General features: G+C 37.8%; 1 long non-coding RNA gene across 1 annotated transcript in view; it reads left to right on the top strand.

Moving 5' to 3' along the window:
- Positions 1-16,147, top strand: part of LOC106628063 (uncharacterized) — a 105,024-nt gene extending 88,877 nt beyond the window's left edge. Inside the window, exon 3 of the long non-coding RNA XR_001331287.2 lies at positions 16,066-16,147. This is a non-coding gene — a long non-coding RNA (uncharacterized LOC106628063). The remainder of the gene's footprint in view (positions 1-16,065) is intronic.
- Positions 16,148-16,482: the final 335 nt, after the last annotated feature.

The raw sequence follows: 16,482 nt of genomic DNA, 5'->3' as shown, positions 1-16,482 counted from the left end.
TATAAAACACAGCGAAAGTTTACCCAGGGAAGATACTCTAAACCAACCAAATACTTCCAAGCATTTTCTACCAGATATTTTTGTAAAGTGTATCTCTTCTATCTTGTCTTGGGGCTAGGCATCTTTGCAGGAACTGGGAAGAAGGTGAGAAGTTGGTTTGCAGAGGATCAACAACAAATACTTGTGAAAGGTTGGCCATTAAAAGTGGCAAGAGCTGCAAAGAGTTCCTACTGACAACAGTTTGCCGTTTTATTATGTTTGTTTAGGGTTTTATCCTATATAAGGATGTCAGTTCAGTCTTCCCATTTGGAAAAAAATAATTAGGTTCATGCTGAGATAAAAGTCCCAATCATCCAAAACTGAGGCATCACTAACACAACATGTTATCAAGTTAAAGCATAAGAGAACCTTGAGGTCCTGCAGAGATTGGATGCAACTAAGTAACCTACAGAAACAGTAATAATAACATCTGGTAGCAACTAGGAACTTAGCAGTTAAATGTTTATGAGAAAGATCTAGAAGCACTTGTCCAGTGCAAGAGGACTACGTGTTGTCAACATAAAATAGTTACTACAATACAAATGTACAGTGGTGCATTGGGAATTAGCAAAAAGTTAGGCAAGTATCAAAGTCATTGACAGAACATCTGTGGAAATATTAGTTTGAGTGCTCTATTCAAATCTGGAGAAATTTGTTCAAGACTGACAGAGAGGAACAATGAAGAAAATTATTAGTGAAGGAACTGAAGAAATAGAAACCCAGTTTTATACGAGAGATTGCTTTCTTTTGGACACAGTGAAGTGGTAAACATAGAGGTGGAGAAAATAAACAATTTAAAAACTATTTTGGAGTGCCAAAAAAATAGTTAACAAATTTTGCATTATGAATATTAATTTGAAGTTACAAGAGAAATGAATTTAAACCAGAGGAATAAAGTTTTGCAACATAATAATTGTGGCAAAAACCTTAATTGGTGGTAATGTGGAGGACAATCTCTTTCTGAAATGTGAACTTTGATAAGAACATGAGATTTTCCTGTTGGTTGTAGTAGTCATGCCTGAACCTCTCACAGTCTCCTCACACCATTAACCCTGTCAAAGAGGGAAATTTGTTTCCTCTCTGTTTTGGTAAAGATAGGATGTCAGAGCCTCATAGTAAGTAACACAATATCTTTCCTAATTAAAAAAGTTGCTAATTTTCGCAATGACAAGATAGAAATTTGTTCATTACAATTTGGCAATAATCCACATTTCCTTATTTTATGACAGCTCTCAGATTATTGTTTTGTTGTTGTCAACAGAAACCAGGTCAAAAAGTAGAAAGAAAAGCTGGATGCTATCATGACTTTGAAATTTAATTTTCCGAAAACAGGACCTACTAAAGGACTTTGTATTAATTGTGCATTTCCTGACAAGCTGCATTTCACAGATGTATCCATCAGTTCTTCTCCAGATCATACAGATATATCAAGTGGAATTTCTTAAAAGCAACCCTTCAATAAATCAAGGCCTTAATTAAAGGATGAGCATGAGATGAAGACCCTGGCCCTAAGAAATGTCTCAGCTGGTTCCATACAAACTGTTTGTGTTCAAGGCAGATAGTTTTTAAGCCTATTTTAAACCCAGAAGGAAACATCTATGTAGGGAATTTTCATGTAATTTTCTCAAACCAAAGAACAAATTCCAGTCTCAATTTTTTTCAGGGACTGAAAACAGGATTCCCCACAGTATTTGCTCAAGAGCAGTTACTGTCCTGGGCCTTTAAGTTCCATTGGATATTCACATTGCACTACCTGAGTCTCATTTAGTTCTGTACTTTGGTAATCTCGGCACATATCAAACATTAAACCTGCTATTTCTTCCTTCTCTGGTTTAAACACTCAGTCATAGGCAAGAAAAGGCCAAGGGATAAATTCTTGAGAGAATCTCAGTAAACATATGAGAAAATAGGTCCTGATTTTACATCACTAGCAAATAAATTAGCGCAGTGATCAAACTTTTTGGTGGGAAAAATATCCAGTTCAACTGAAATTTTTAAGAACTTTTTTTTTTAGTGTCTATATCAATATTACTTTTGAACTTCATTACACATCAATTAAACATCAGTCTCAGAAATCTGTGAGTCCCTGAGACTCTTTAGAAATTAATTTGTTATGAGAACAGACTCTTAGAAAAACAAAAACAATGGCAAATTTGAGATAAATAGTTACATAGTTACTTTGAACAATGATTGATCATACTCTGGGCTTACATAAACATATTTTTCAACTTAATAAGAACTTGTAGAATGTGGTGGGCACAAAAGACAACATAAGATATTTTCTTTGGATGCTTATTTGCCATGGGATGAGGATCAAAAAACACTTCAACAAATAGTGTGGAAAGGTCTACTAGGTAAAAATCTATGGATGCAACTGGATAGTCACTTGAAAACAATTTGTGAATGACCAGATGCTGCAGAGGACACCCGTGAATTTGAGCTCCTTGGCCATATAGGAGGCATTGTTTGTAAGGGCAGTCACAGTCATGGTTATCCAGAAGAGTTTTAGGTTTAATTCCAGTTCTTCTTATTTAATTATTTTATCATCTTCAACTTTACCTCAAGCGGTTGATGTTCCTTAAAGATAAGTTAGTAGTTTAATTTTATAATATAGTAGTTTAATAAGTTTTAATTTTAAGTACTTTATAATAAGTTTAAATTTTATAATATAGTAGTTTAATTTAGAGTAGTAGTTAATATAACAAGGCCCCTCCCTCCGTCCCAGTATATTAAGAATATACTGGAAGTAACTGAGTATACCACTGAGCATAACAGTTTCATTCTTTAATGTTTTCACTATGTTGAAGTATTTGTTGTGAAATACAAGAATTAAATATAATCTTATGTCAGGATGCCTGAAAAGTCTTTGTGATCTCTTTTAAGGAGAGGCCATAGCTTCTGTGCTGTAGTAATGCAGTGTCCTGCAGGCGTTTCTGCACACTCATCGCAACACTAAGAGTGATCATTCAAAGAACAAGGGCAAACCTGAACGGCCTGGTACTGGTCTCCTCTCCTCTCTGATAAATTCTGGAGTATAGAACATGTGATATTTAACTAGATTACTTTAAATTCTGAATTTTGCTTCCTCTTCCATTCTTGCACAACCCAGTTTCACCCTACTGGTCAACATTACTCCTCTTACTGAAATCTGTAGCAAATTATTCCCTTTATATATCTTTCTTTAGATATTTTTTTTTTTTCCCACAGGTCAGGGTATGTGAGTGAAGAAATCTTCCTCATTCTTAAGTGCCCAAGTGGCTAATTTAGCATCACAAATTTCTGAGAGGGAGCTCAGCTGGGGGTCATTTAAAGCTTGGGTTGTGTTTGCTTTTGTTATATTTCTTTACAGCTTCATGAAATTGACTCCAGACCTTTTTACTGCACCTGGCAGAAAGCTGTAGTTTCTTTCCAACCTCTATCTGGAAATTAAGGTCTTCCCAAATGAGACTGTTCCCTGTCAGATTTCTGCCTTTAATAATGTTAACAAGAGCTCTGTTCCCCACTCTCACTGTACTGGCCCATGGCTGATTCCCAGGACTGCAACAACATAATTTTGTTCATTCTTCTTCCCTTGGATGATTTAGACCCAAAAGGATTCTGTTTCGCCATTCATTCTGCAGAATACCACATAATTAACTTAAGATGGTCATGACTATTTTAACCAATTTGATCATATGGTGACTGAACTGTGTATATTCTTCAGCACATGCATCCTAGTCATGAGTGTAGGCCCACGTGTTTTTGGTTATAATATCCAGTTTCTCAACCTGTGCTACTACTAAAGCTCTTCTATTTTGTTGTTCAGGCTGGTTGCATTTACTATGTGAATGCTCCAGTTGGGCTTTTTAAAATTAACTCTTATGATGCAGTTCCTGTGGCAGACTACATGCTTGCATAGTAATTCTCATTAGTGATTCCTTTCTGCTGGAAATCTTCTGTTGCTTCATAGTTTCTTATAAATTGTCATTGTCTTCTCTGTGTAATTTCCCTGTACATTGAAATCAAGTTAAGAAATTATGTGAGCTTGTCCTGTTTATATCCTTTTGAATTTTTGTTGCAAGTTCCTCTAAGCAACAGTGCTGGACCACAGAGAACTGTGTGCCTTGTTTTACAGGTGCTACCCTGTCAGATAAAGTTTCTCTCCAAGAAGGTATCCCACAGTTCATCACTGACACCTTTTTTTTGGTCACGTCTCAAACTGCCTGAGGTTGCTAAGAAATGACATCTTGCTCTGCTAAGAAATAAAGTTACACTGCATATAAAGTGATCTTCATTTCTTTCTGTCCTTCACTTGGTTTCATGGGATTGTCCCATGTGACATGAGCCTCACATTCCCACCTCATACCTTGGTCCTCAAGACTGCTCCCCTTGCCCTCTGACATTTCCTCCAGTTTGTCTTCATGCAAGCCTGCCTGGGTGCAGGCTGGTCTTTCCCTCCTGTCCCCCCTCATCTTTGTCTCTGCCATCTTGAGATCCCTTGAAAATTTTTTCTTAACTCCAGGCCCTTTCTCTTCACCATTTCTTCATTCCTTCTTGTGGGGTGACTTCTCTATTCTTTCTATTTCCTCCTGTTTCACGAAGAGCCCTTGACCAGCCAGTGGGTAACAGATGTGAGGAGCACTCACAGGCACCACATACTCGCTGGTGGCCCTGACACCCTCAGCACAAGAAACCCCCACTGCAGATGTCTCTCCTGGCCTTTACAGCACAGAGGCACACTCTTGTTCTCTTAACATGCTGGACCTAGTCCAGGACATTGCAGGAGTGAAAGTGGTATCATTTGATGTTAAAGACTGCTTCACCCGTGCCTGTCATATGATGCAAAGTGCCTCATACGAGGCAGAATTTAAATAGGTTTACTTGAAAAATGAAAATGTGGGATTTGCAACAAAGTTATGAAAAAAATAGAGCAATAAGATCATACTGCAGATGCTTTTTAGCTGTTCTAATTTCTAAATGACTTTGTGAGGTTGACTGAATGGCCTCTGCAGCTTACCCGAGGCCAAAACCAAGAGAAACTCTTCCTTCTGGTGCCGAATTCCTGTGCTGGGTGACCTGCTCTTATCCACCCCAGCAACACAAGCTGTTTTTCTTCCTTTCTTATTTACCCAAAGGAAATTTCATTTATCAGAGTGCTGGGGAATTTCAGTGGTATTTTTCTGTGGATTAAACTATTTCTTTTGTCCTTTCACATTTTTTTTCACTAACATTTCTTCTTATATCCTAGTTACTACATTCTGAGTTTGGACTGATTTTTACTGTTATATTTTTCTGAATATACAATAGTAAATACTGAAACTGAAGTATCTCAAGCATAGACCTTTGATCAACTTCAAACTACTTCAAACGCTGCCTCCAAGTGTTGTTTTAAAGTAAAACATACTGTAATTTATAATGAAACTGGGCCCAGGAACTCAAAGACAACTGACTCAAACACACACCTGCATGCAAACTTACTTCTGAAAGAAATCTTCCTCCAAGTTGACAGGTATTCAGATAAAGATGCAGGCCCCAAAATAATGGTTATCATCATTTTTTTTTTCATTTTAAAAAGAGAAAAGTTTCCTATTTTTTTGACCCCATTTGATTCATGTTTTGAAACTTGCATCATTGAAAAGGTGAAGCTTAGAGATTTATTTTTAAATTACTTTTTTAAAATGCCAATATTATGGTTTCAGACCATTAACTTTCCAATGAGTTCCAGGATAAGCAGATATAATTATCTTATTGAAGGACTAAAATGAAAATCCCTGCTTTTTCTGTATTATCAAAATGAGTGTTTTGATGTTATAATTTGTGTTACCTTGGGAAGAAACCACCAATATATTATGAACTGCAAGGGTTTGTTCAGCATTTTAATATTTTATATCTATATAAAAATACCTTATGTGAATGGAGATATTTTAAAAAATATTAGTTAAGTGAGATGGATATGGCCACTGAAGATGAATCTGTAGAATTATGTTGTACATACATTTTGGAAATAGACATTTTAGGCTAATTTGTTGACTGAAGTTACTGATTTGCTTTTTAATTAGTATATAAATATTGCACTGAAACTCTTTGGAATACTAAGACTGTCCTCTGGACCAGCATACCAGAATTGCTGCTGGGACAAATGCTCATTGCTCAGGGTTATTCTAGGAGCTATTGAAAGTGTGGAATTTGATTGCATTGGCCTTTCAAACTTCCACATTTCTCTTTGTGATGTTTCTGTGATTAATCTGGGCTGGCATAAGGAGAGGGTCTAGGAATGCACAGCACTGTCAAGTCACTCTCAGCCATTACAGAGGGATCCCTGCACTGCAGAAAGCTGCTGACATCTGTGCACACAGAAACCATAGCATGCTTCTGCAGGATCTCACAGCCTTATCTTGGAAGCCAGCTGCTGAAGTGCCAAGCAGATTTGGCTTCAGACAGAGGAGAATGGAGGAAATGAAAAAGAGTAGCTACTTTTGGATTAACTTTTCCTGGAACAGCCTTATTAAGAACAGAGCCATTTCTGGTCCCATCTAACCAGCACTGTTCAGTAACATTGCTTTTTTAACACTTAGCACTATAGATGCTTATATTTAATTTCTTTTTGTGAATTAGGTCTTTGGACATAGCTGAGTTATACAATAATCTATGCAGAGGGATGTTTAGAATGTGCCAAATACACTGTAACTTCTGAGTGTGCTCTAATTGCATTTCTGTCACATGTGGTGTTGCACTTCATAAGAGAGAAGTAGCAGTATGTTAACTGATGTAAAGCAGTGTGATTTAACAAAGTTTGATTGTAAATAGGACAGTAGTTTCACAAGATTTGATGGTAAGGTACAGTTGATAGGGCCAGACAAAACTATCAGAGAGACCCCCCCCGCTGAATTTGGAAGTTCAGAAATGATCCTCTTGCTTTCTAAACTCCTACTCAGAAGGAAGTTTAGGTGCAGCTGAATCCAGATTAGTCCCGGACTTGGTCAACAGTTTATGTCTAAAGGATTATATGTGCACATTCAACCTTTTATATCACCTAGCTAAGATTTCAAAATTTCAACACATTTCTTTCCAAATCTTGTACAGAGTAACAGATGCAATTAAGATTCTCTTTGACTCAAGAAGTAATCTTGTCTACTCCAGGGGAGATCCTGGTATGCAGCCCACTGCTCTTCACTAGACCTCAAGGGGTCCTGGGCTTCCCACAGTTTAAGGGGTAAGATAATGGACTCATAGCTGTATCTGCATATCAACTACAAATATTTCTTACAAAGTTGGCTTGATTCATACCTTGACCAGTACTGTGGTTAGGTGGATGCATTGCTCAAATTAGCCTTTGCTATTGTGTTCTTATCTGTCTTCCCCAAAACCAGTTTGAGTTGGATAGAGCCCTCATGACCAAATACAACATTACAACCTGGTGATTATCACCTGAGCAGATTACGGGATATAATATGGGATTTATATGGATATATGTGGGAATGTGGGGGAGAAGCACACCATTACAACTTCCTTTGCAAATCTTGAAGGCTGTGTCTCAGTGCTACATTATTGTCTGAGCTGAGTGAGAAACTTGAGTACCATGTGGATTCAATGCCCTCCCAGTCTGCACAGTGTGAGTGTCACCTTGTCCCTTCAGCCCATCCTGAAGGACTCCCATTATGTCAAAGAGTGGGATTGAAGACTTGGATGTGTAAAGAACAAAGGCGTGGGTTCTAGTTGTCAAACCTTCTTTATTTGAGACATAAAAGTACTCTCTGATGGGGGACAGAGACCATTAGTCATAATATGTGATTTTATTAAAACCACTCAAAGGGCATCGGACAAATGAAATAAAGAAGCAAATACAGCAATTAGCAACAGATTTACAGAAGTTACGTAAATGGACATAAATGCCACAAAAAACAAAATCTCCAATAAGCGCAGGAAACTTTAAAGTTTAAATGTTGGAAACATTTTCGTGGAAAGATGACAAACGGATGTTTCAGGCCTGGGTGTTGGTGGGCATGCCACACTTGTGTAGGTCATGCGATTCAGCAGGGATTTTCTCATGGCCTGCATTTGTGCTACTTGGCAGCACAGTGCTAACTCTCCTCTTTTTCACTAACTGTACCTGTCAGGGCGTCTCGGAGGTAGGTCTTTGCAGAATCTGGAATACTGATGAGAAATGTGCTGGGAGGAGGCAAATGTTTTTGGCTGGTAGATGCTCATTTTGTCCCACAACATTCCATTGACACACGCCCCAGTCCTGCTGTACCCTGATTTCTGACTTCCCACAGGAGCAGGAAACTGACTTAGACCACACTTCCCATTCCACCTCTTCATATTTGCCTGCATTTCAGATGGAATCCCACTTCCCTAAAGTTTACATATTAGTCTATCGAAATTTTGTTTCATTTTTGGTTTCCTTCTGTCAGCAATCCCTCACATAAACAAAGTAAAATAGCAATGCCATTAATATAGCAATAGTAATGCCAATGCTATTAAAGTAGCAATAATAGTTTTCTTTGGTTGTTTTCTAGCCTTATCTTACCCCAAAGACAACAGAAAGACCACCTTTGGATGGAAAGGATGACTGTAAAGATCTGCAGTCAGAAAATGACACATAAGGAAGTTATGAAAATCTAGTCCAGCATCATTTTGTCTAAAGGATGAAAACATCCAAGGCAGATGTACAGTTGGTTAACAGAATCCATCCAGTTTATCAGTGATCAGAACACAAAATACAGGAGCAGATTAGGAATAGCAATTTATTTCCTTCCTTACAAATTCTTAAGAACAAGTTAGGCAAATATTCCTGAGAAACCAATCAGTTAAAACCCATCCTGGTCTAGTACTATAGAAATTATCTCAATGGTCTCAGACCAGAGTGTCCACATGTAACATTAGTATGAAATCTGACATCTAACACTACAATACTACAAGGATTGTTCAAAACATTTGGAATAATCACCTACATTTGAAATTCTAAACTTTTGGTGTTTTCCATCACTAATTCTTGGTTTTCTTCGGTTCCAGAGCCTCCCAGTTTTTTTGCCATGAATCAAAGGAACTCCTCTAAGGCAAAATTGCTCAACTGTGAATCATTCTAATGAGATTGTTCACTAATAAAGCCTCCACACATTTTTGGTCTTTTTTCCTTGGCATTTCTTCTTTCATGTACTCATCTTATCTACAAGTATGATGCTGTCACTCTTCAGTTTTTCACAACTCTCTACTTTCTATAGATTTCCTTACAAAGAAGTCTTCCTATTTAACAGGTCTATGCAACTTTTTAGAGCTATATCTTGTTGCAGTTGTACTCACGAAGGATAAAAGGAAATCTAATGGTTCTGACATTTGAGTTTACTCCTTTCATTAAAAAAAGCTTGTATGTTTGAAAACAATGTCAAAGATGGGAAGTTGAGCAACCATTTCAAACAGTGCAGTATGGACAAGGGCGGTTTGCCAACCCACTTGTATTAAGTCTCCCCATGGACCTTAATGGGAGGTAGACTATACACTACCCTATTGTGGCAAATAAAGTAAAATTTTACGTCAGAAACAAATAAAAAAGGCTTCAGGGAGAACATTCAGATGTCTGAGAGAAAGATGGCATAATCATGTCTTCCCTACCAGATCTTTTCAATAGCCCATTATCTCCCCAGCTGAAGATGATGCTTGAAACAGATTTACTCATGTTCTATTAAATGCATTTTTCCCTACTCACCTGAATTCCCAGAGTCTACATTACTGTCAGGCAGTAAGGTAATATATATATATAATTTTGATAGCCAGCTTAGCTTTTCCCCTTTTTACCAACATTGCTGAAAAAAGTTTGGTTTTCTTTTTTTTTTCCTCTTTTTTTTTTTCAGGAAGGCATCAGCTTACTCTGTGGTTTGAGTCACAAACAGTTCTGATCCATATGCCATAGCTCTGGTCCAAAAGCTGTAAATTTGTGCTGCTGGGATGCTGTTGCTCCTTGGAAAGTTGTGTAACTGTTATCTTCCAAAATTGTACCTGGAAATTAAACCAATATTTACTGAGAACCTTTCACTGACTCCATAGCCTGTCTGAGGAATCTTAGCATAATACAAAGGGATAACCTTTTCAGTATTTTTGATGGAATGTAGTGGAACAAAATGAAAATTCATGACAATGTTTCATTCCTCTTGCCAGCAGCTTTTAGCAAATAAGTCTCTGAGTTGATCAAACCTGAAGTTGACTTCAGTCTAAGGACAAAGACAAAAAAAAAATGAAATTGTCTTTACAATGCTTTTGAAATTTAAATTCAGTGTCAATTTAATTTTGCAACAAGCAAAAGCACGAGTTAGAAAATTACAAAGTTTTACAAAGGGATCAAGTTGCCCATTGCCTTTGTCTGGTTTTGGGGTTTTTCCTAGTGTGAAGCCTAAGCATTTTGTCTACACTCATTAATGGAATTTCTCAGAATTTACAGCGCACAGCAAGGCCACTTCTTTCATGACAATTGAAAATTTAATTTAACTTCCAGGTCATTCTTAGTTTACTGAAATTTAGGCATTTAGTAGGGCACAACTTCACAGGCTAGAGAAGTAGTGTCAGATTAAGATGTTAGACTCAATGAGTTGGGGATCCTAATTATATCTGAATTTCCCATTACTCCTTATTAACATTACTGGTTCTGTGGCATATTATCTATTTAACATGTATCACTGAAGACTGTTTGGTCTGATAGATGCTTCTTACTAATATTTTCTAGATAGGAAATGCAAAACCTTTTTGGTGGAAATCAGGCTTCCTGTGTTTGGCCAGATGACCTGCTGTACATGGAGGTCTACAGATGAAACTCAGCTCTCAGTTGACACCTCTGCTACCACTGATATATGTCAGAAACAGCAAGGTAAACACAGTAAAAATCAAACCCCAAATATAAGCTAGAGTGTAAGCCTTGGGCTTTCACAGTACTGAGGCTTTGGGAAACTGAGAGCAGAAGACATAAAAATGTCTTCTGACACATTATTCTCTATGTTTCAGTCATTACACAGCTTGCAGGAGACAGTTCTGGACCATCAGTCTTGTCTACATACCCAAGTGAGACTGGAAGGAGTGTCCAGTGAGATAACCTTTTTTACACTGAGCCTTACAGAAAAAAAGTAATTTCAACTAGCAGCAGGACTGAAGGAGTTAGGTTTCTTATACATTTGTCTCTAATGGATGCAAAGAAGAGAGAAAAGAAACCCTGTAAATTTTCTGAGGCCTAATATTTGTTGTGCTGCTATTACCATGCTTTCCTTTCATGACACTTTTTTCTCAGGAGAGATACAAGTCATTTGATATTTCAGAACTCTTCAACCTTCTGACATGTTTGGTTGAGACTGATAAACAGGGTAAAAAGTTACCAGGAAAGGTAGAGGCTGTAGGGCACCTCTACAATGGCCCTTTCCACAAACACGTGAAGGACATGATCTCACAATTCTCATATTATTAGGAAATCAGGCTAAAAATACCACACTTTTCCACAGAAATGGTGAGCTCTGCCCAGGACACAGCTGTCACTGGGATGAGAAGGGAGCAGAACAAAGAGGACATGGTGGGAAGACAGCATGAAACTTCCCTTGGGCTTGTTTACACCAGCACAACGTGCCCTCCAGTTACACCAGCATAACAGATGTTCCCTAAAATAAATGGGTTTCAGGAAAGGGATGGAGGAAAGGGAGAAATGCATTTGGGAGCTGGGCATGATTGTGGGATTGTGTCAGATTCTGTGTCTGGCTCCATGCCTGAGGCAAACCCAGGTACTTCTCACTCAGTTTTCAGCTGTGACACTCATCCAGCTGGTGTGAGAAATCTTGCAGTGCACAGCAGAGCTGAATGGCTGGTTCTGGTCATGTGCTGTGCAGATTTTTGTCTCTGGCTCACTCGAATAGGAATATCTCATTCCTGCCATACATTTTCTGAGGGTGAACTGGTGCTACACCTCTGTGACAGGGGAAACAAATCACCATCACTCCTCTGCTCTCTACTGATAACCTTGTGTGGCAGCAGGAAAAGAGAAACAACAAACAGCAGTAGACTTGCCTTGCCTTTCTTTAAAAGTGAGAAGAAACTGAGCAGCTGGGGAATGCACATCTTTCCCAGGGCACAGATGAGTGTCCTAGAAGGTGCCTGTGTTTGGCAGAGAGAAGATTACAAAAGAAACCCAGAGAGCATCCCCTCTGAGCAGTGCCAATTTGCACAAAGATGAATAATATTTCAGAGAAGAAAAATTTATTCACAAAGAAAATACCTGCTTTTGCAAGGAAGTCACAGACAGCTAAACTCAATGCAAGAGACAGAATAATCTGCTGCAGGTTAAACCAAAGCCCAGAGCCATTTGAAGTATGTAAGGGTTGAATTGATATCAGGGGCTTATTGAGCAATGAATAGTTGTTTAAGAAAAGAAGGCAAGAAACAAAAGCACCAGAAAGAGTTAGCCAGGAAATTTTTCTAGGAATGTCTGCTAGATTTCTCCCCCACCACAGGTGAAAAATACCTATTTGTAAATATTTATTTGATGAGTAGCACCTAGTTAATTTGATTAAAACCATTCCTAATGTGCATCTGAATGGAAACTCAGTCAAAATTACAGTTACAGCTCTTATAAAAGTTGAGGAATCTGTTGTAAAGGACAACCTGTGGAATCTGGTGACACTTTTCAAATATTTGGATTCCTATATAGCTGACACTGAGAGCTCCTTTTAGTGTTGAAAAAATCCTGATAATAACTGGGTTCAAAAATAAAGCATGAAACAGACTTTTTACTTTAAACCAAACTAAAATTCAGATGACCTACCTTTGTATTTGTGTCCCAAACCCAAGAAGTTTTTGGCAATGAAGAAAATTTTGTCTATACACACTTAGGCATTTTAGAGATTTAGCATATGGAGTTGTTGCTCTGTTTTCTTCCACAAAGGCACCAGCTCCCTGGCAGGACCTGCCACACTTCTGTAGCATGCTCCAGCCTTTCAGGTATCATGACTATCCTTCCAGTCACAAAGGTATTGCTCCTCTGCTTGGAGGAACCTATGAGCAACGAATGGCATTTTGCTCAGAGTACAAAGCTTTACATGACAAAAAGGCAGCCTGTGGTGATGATGAGTTAATAACCCTTGATGAAGACAGAAATAATGGAACCAACATGTAATAATGACCCAAAGCTGAGTAGCAAGCCCCACTGCGTCTGGCTTTTATCTGCTTGAAGAGAACACATCCTTGGGCTCCTGATGTACTTTTTATGAAGTTAAATTCTTGGCTTCAGCTTCTAAGATCCTTCATTAGCCATTATGTTCCCATGCCTCTGATTTCCTTTCCCTTTCCACTGTCTTGTATCAGCACTCACAGCCTCATATCCCTTTAATTACATTCTCTCACAGTCACCATATTGGTGTTATACTTTATTGAAATTATTTTGTCCTTTCCTACAGACGTATCAACACCAAAAACATACTTCAGCCATCATGGCAGATGCACACACACAAACACTCACACACACAGAAACATCACAACTTGTCTCTCCATGCTTCTCTTTGGTTTCTTTTTCTGTATTTCTTGGTGTCTGATCTCTCCACTGCTCTGCAGATGGATGTCTGGGCTTTGGGAAATGTAAAGGGTACAGAAAGACCACAGCTCTTGCTATAAAAATTTTGGAAGGTTAATAGAAAAAAATGGGCTGAGCCCTCAAAGGAACAATGGAGCTACCCTGTCTCTGAACCACTGCAGTACTCACCTCACCAAATATCTAACTACTAAGTGCCCAAGTTAGGAGGCTTCCTTCACTCCTCCTAAAATCACTGGAGACACAAAAATACCTTTGCAAGCAGTGTTTCAGGACACATCCTGCTTTGAATCCCTCTAAAGGAATCAATTTCTTTCCAGTTGCTCTATATATGGGGGACAGGTTGGGGAATTCAGCCTCCCATTGCTGATCCATATGTACAACATGAGCTTCAGGTCAGTGGATGACAACTTTCTTGTCATCCTAACAATTCTGGGAACTCATGGAGCTGGTTTGCTTTGCAGCCAGCAGAGCTGGCTGGCCAAAAGAGGAAGGTGTATTCATCCCACCAGTCCCTGAGCTCTTAAGGACACTCTTCTGTTATTTTGTGTTGCACTGGTGCCACATGTCCCCCTAAATCAGAAATATTCTGGGTACAGGAATATGCTGATTTTTAATGTTGCATAAGGCTTAAACTACATAATACAAAACTATCAGTAATAATTATAGCAAGAGCTATAATTATTGTATATTATAGTACAATATTATACATATATATATTATATAGTATATTATATATATATAGTACAATATTATTATTGTACTATTCACATTATATGCCAGGATATTAAATACTGTGGTTACAAAAAAAGGAAGATCTGTTTTCTTCCTGATAAGAACACTTAATTGGAGATGAGGAAAAGGATTAACAGGACATGAAAAATCTAAGTGCAATAGTATTTCTTATGTATTTGATGTCTTTGTGGATGTAAAAAGTGTTGTGAAAACTGAGAATTTGCTGTCCTATAAGGCAATGGGTCAGAAAAAAACACATGGAACAGTATTGCTGAAATTCAGAGAAAGTAGTAGCATTTTGAATTCAGTGCTGCTTTGATCTAAGATAAACCTTCTTCAATAATTGTGTATCCACATCACCCAAGCCATAAGCCAGGATTCAAGAAAATGGAAGGTAATAAAATAATAATAATGCTTTCATCATGCTTGACTGAAAACTGGAGGTAGACTGAAGTCTTTTTAATTTTAATTGCCTTTTGATATTTAATTTGATTATTTGATCAAAAGATTCTGGGTTGACTCTGATAGTGCCATAACTTGGCTTTAAAAGTTCTTTGTATTTATGAGACTACTAAAAGAAAATATCAAAGATAAGAGTGCATATAATATAAGAAGCTATCTTTGGTACAGAGGTAAGGATGTTTACTACAGAACAAATTTATACACGAATTTACAGCGCTTGAGCGTTATTGCTCAGTTGAAGATGATTTGAAGAGATTTTTTTCATTGCAAAAGTTAAGTTGGACAGATGCTTCTGACTGTTTTTTTGCTCATTGTCTTGATACCTCTCAGGTCCAGGGAAATAATTTTGTGTTTACTGAACAGACTGCACTGGACTTTATACAAATGTAAAATTGATGCGGTTGGAAAAGGATGTTCTTTATTAGTGAATTGAATTCACCTGCAGGAACAATGGGATTAAAAGATCTATTTACTGTTAAGAAATAGATACAAGGAGATAAAAATCCAGAGGTATTTCTGTGAAGCACATCCATCTACAGCTGGTCAGTGTTTTGCGATGGCTGCTTCCTCTTCGGAAAGTTCTGCTTTCAGTTTGGTTTCCCTGGGAACGATGTGTAAGAAATAGTCTCTGTTGTGCTGTCTAGAGGCTTGATTATTCATCAAAATACCCATAATATTCTCTTGAGACACAAATACATTCAAATCCAGAGATAGCTGATATCCACTGGCCTAGCTCATAGAAGGGTTTAATTTAGCAAAAAAACAGCTGATCATGTTGCTCCACCACTCAGATAGTTGTTTTTCTACTTGGTTTGTTATACAAAGTTATAAGAGAGGGGTCCCAACATTCTGTTTTCAAGATTAACTACTTCAGGAAGTGGGTGTTTTCCTCTCAAAACTAGATGACTTTTTTTTTTTTTTTAAAGAACCCAAAAGGACCTGTTTATTTTAGCTTCTTTTGCCAAATGAAAAAAAAAAAAAAAATCAACAACCCCCAAAAATCATTGCCAACAAACTAAACTTTTCTGTTTTAGCTTGAGTAAATATTTTTGATGCAAAAATAAGCAAAGAATTAATTACCTGACATTGAAACTTTGTTAGAATATCTATGGAGAGTGTCACTTCTAAGGGCTGAAAGAAAACTGTTCCATTAAAAGAGACATTAATTTCTGATGCCATTTCTCTTTCAAGCAACCTTATAAAGTGTTATATATTGCCTTTAAAACCACGTGAAGTGTGACTATTCTGTTCATGGGGTTGATGCAACACCACTGATTCTCAACCTTTTTTTGCACTAGGCTCTAATCAGGCAATGCTACAAGCAAAGTGAGCTCCAGTCTTGTCCAGGAACTTGCCAGAGTTAAAAGTTCTCCAAGCAGAGGTTGGAGATGATGAATGGTGAGTGGTGCTCATGCTCAGTAAATCTGTCACCAAGCTGGAAATTCGCTTGGAACAAGAGTGTCAATTTTGTGTGAAAGGGATGTCTGAACTGAAATGGCAAAATCTAACACATGTAGATACTGAGCATCCTGAGGCCCACTGAAGTCCCTAGAAGTTCTGAGTGATGAATGCTTCTTGCAAGGCATTGAAGGAAGATTATTGCAAAACCTATTGAAGTATAAAGACTATCACTGATTCCAGCAGGCATCAGATCAAGCTCAGTGTGAATGAGTATCAGAGAATGTCTACATAGCCTTTTGCAGGCAGAATAGAAG

The sequence above is a fragment of the Pseudopodoces humilis genome, chromosome 7, assembly GCF_049639895.1.
Source record: "Pseudopodoces humilis isolate 2021_Gansu_Grassland_sample_001 chromosome 7, ASM4963989v1, whole genome shotgun sequence".
NCBI lineage: Eukaryota > Metazoa > Chordata > Aves > Passeriformes > Paridae > Pseudopodoces > Pseudopodoces humilis.
Note: the sequence above shows the minus strand (reverse complement) of the source record. Positions and strands in the feature narration are given on the sequence as shown.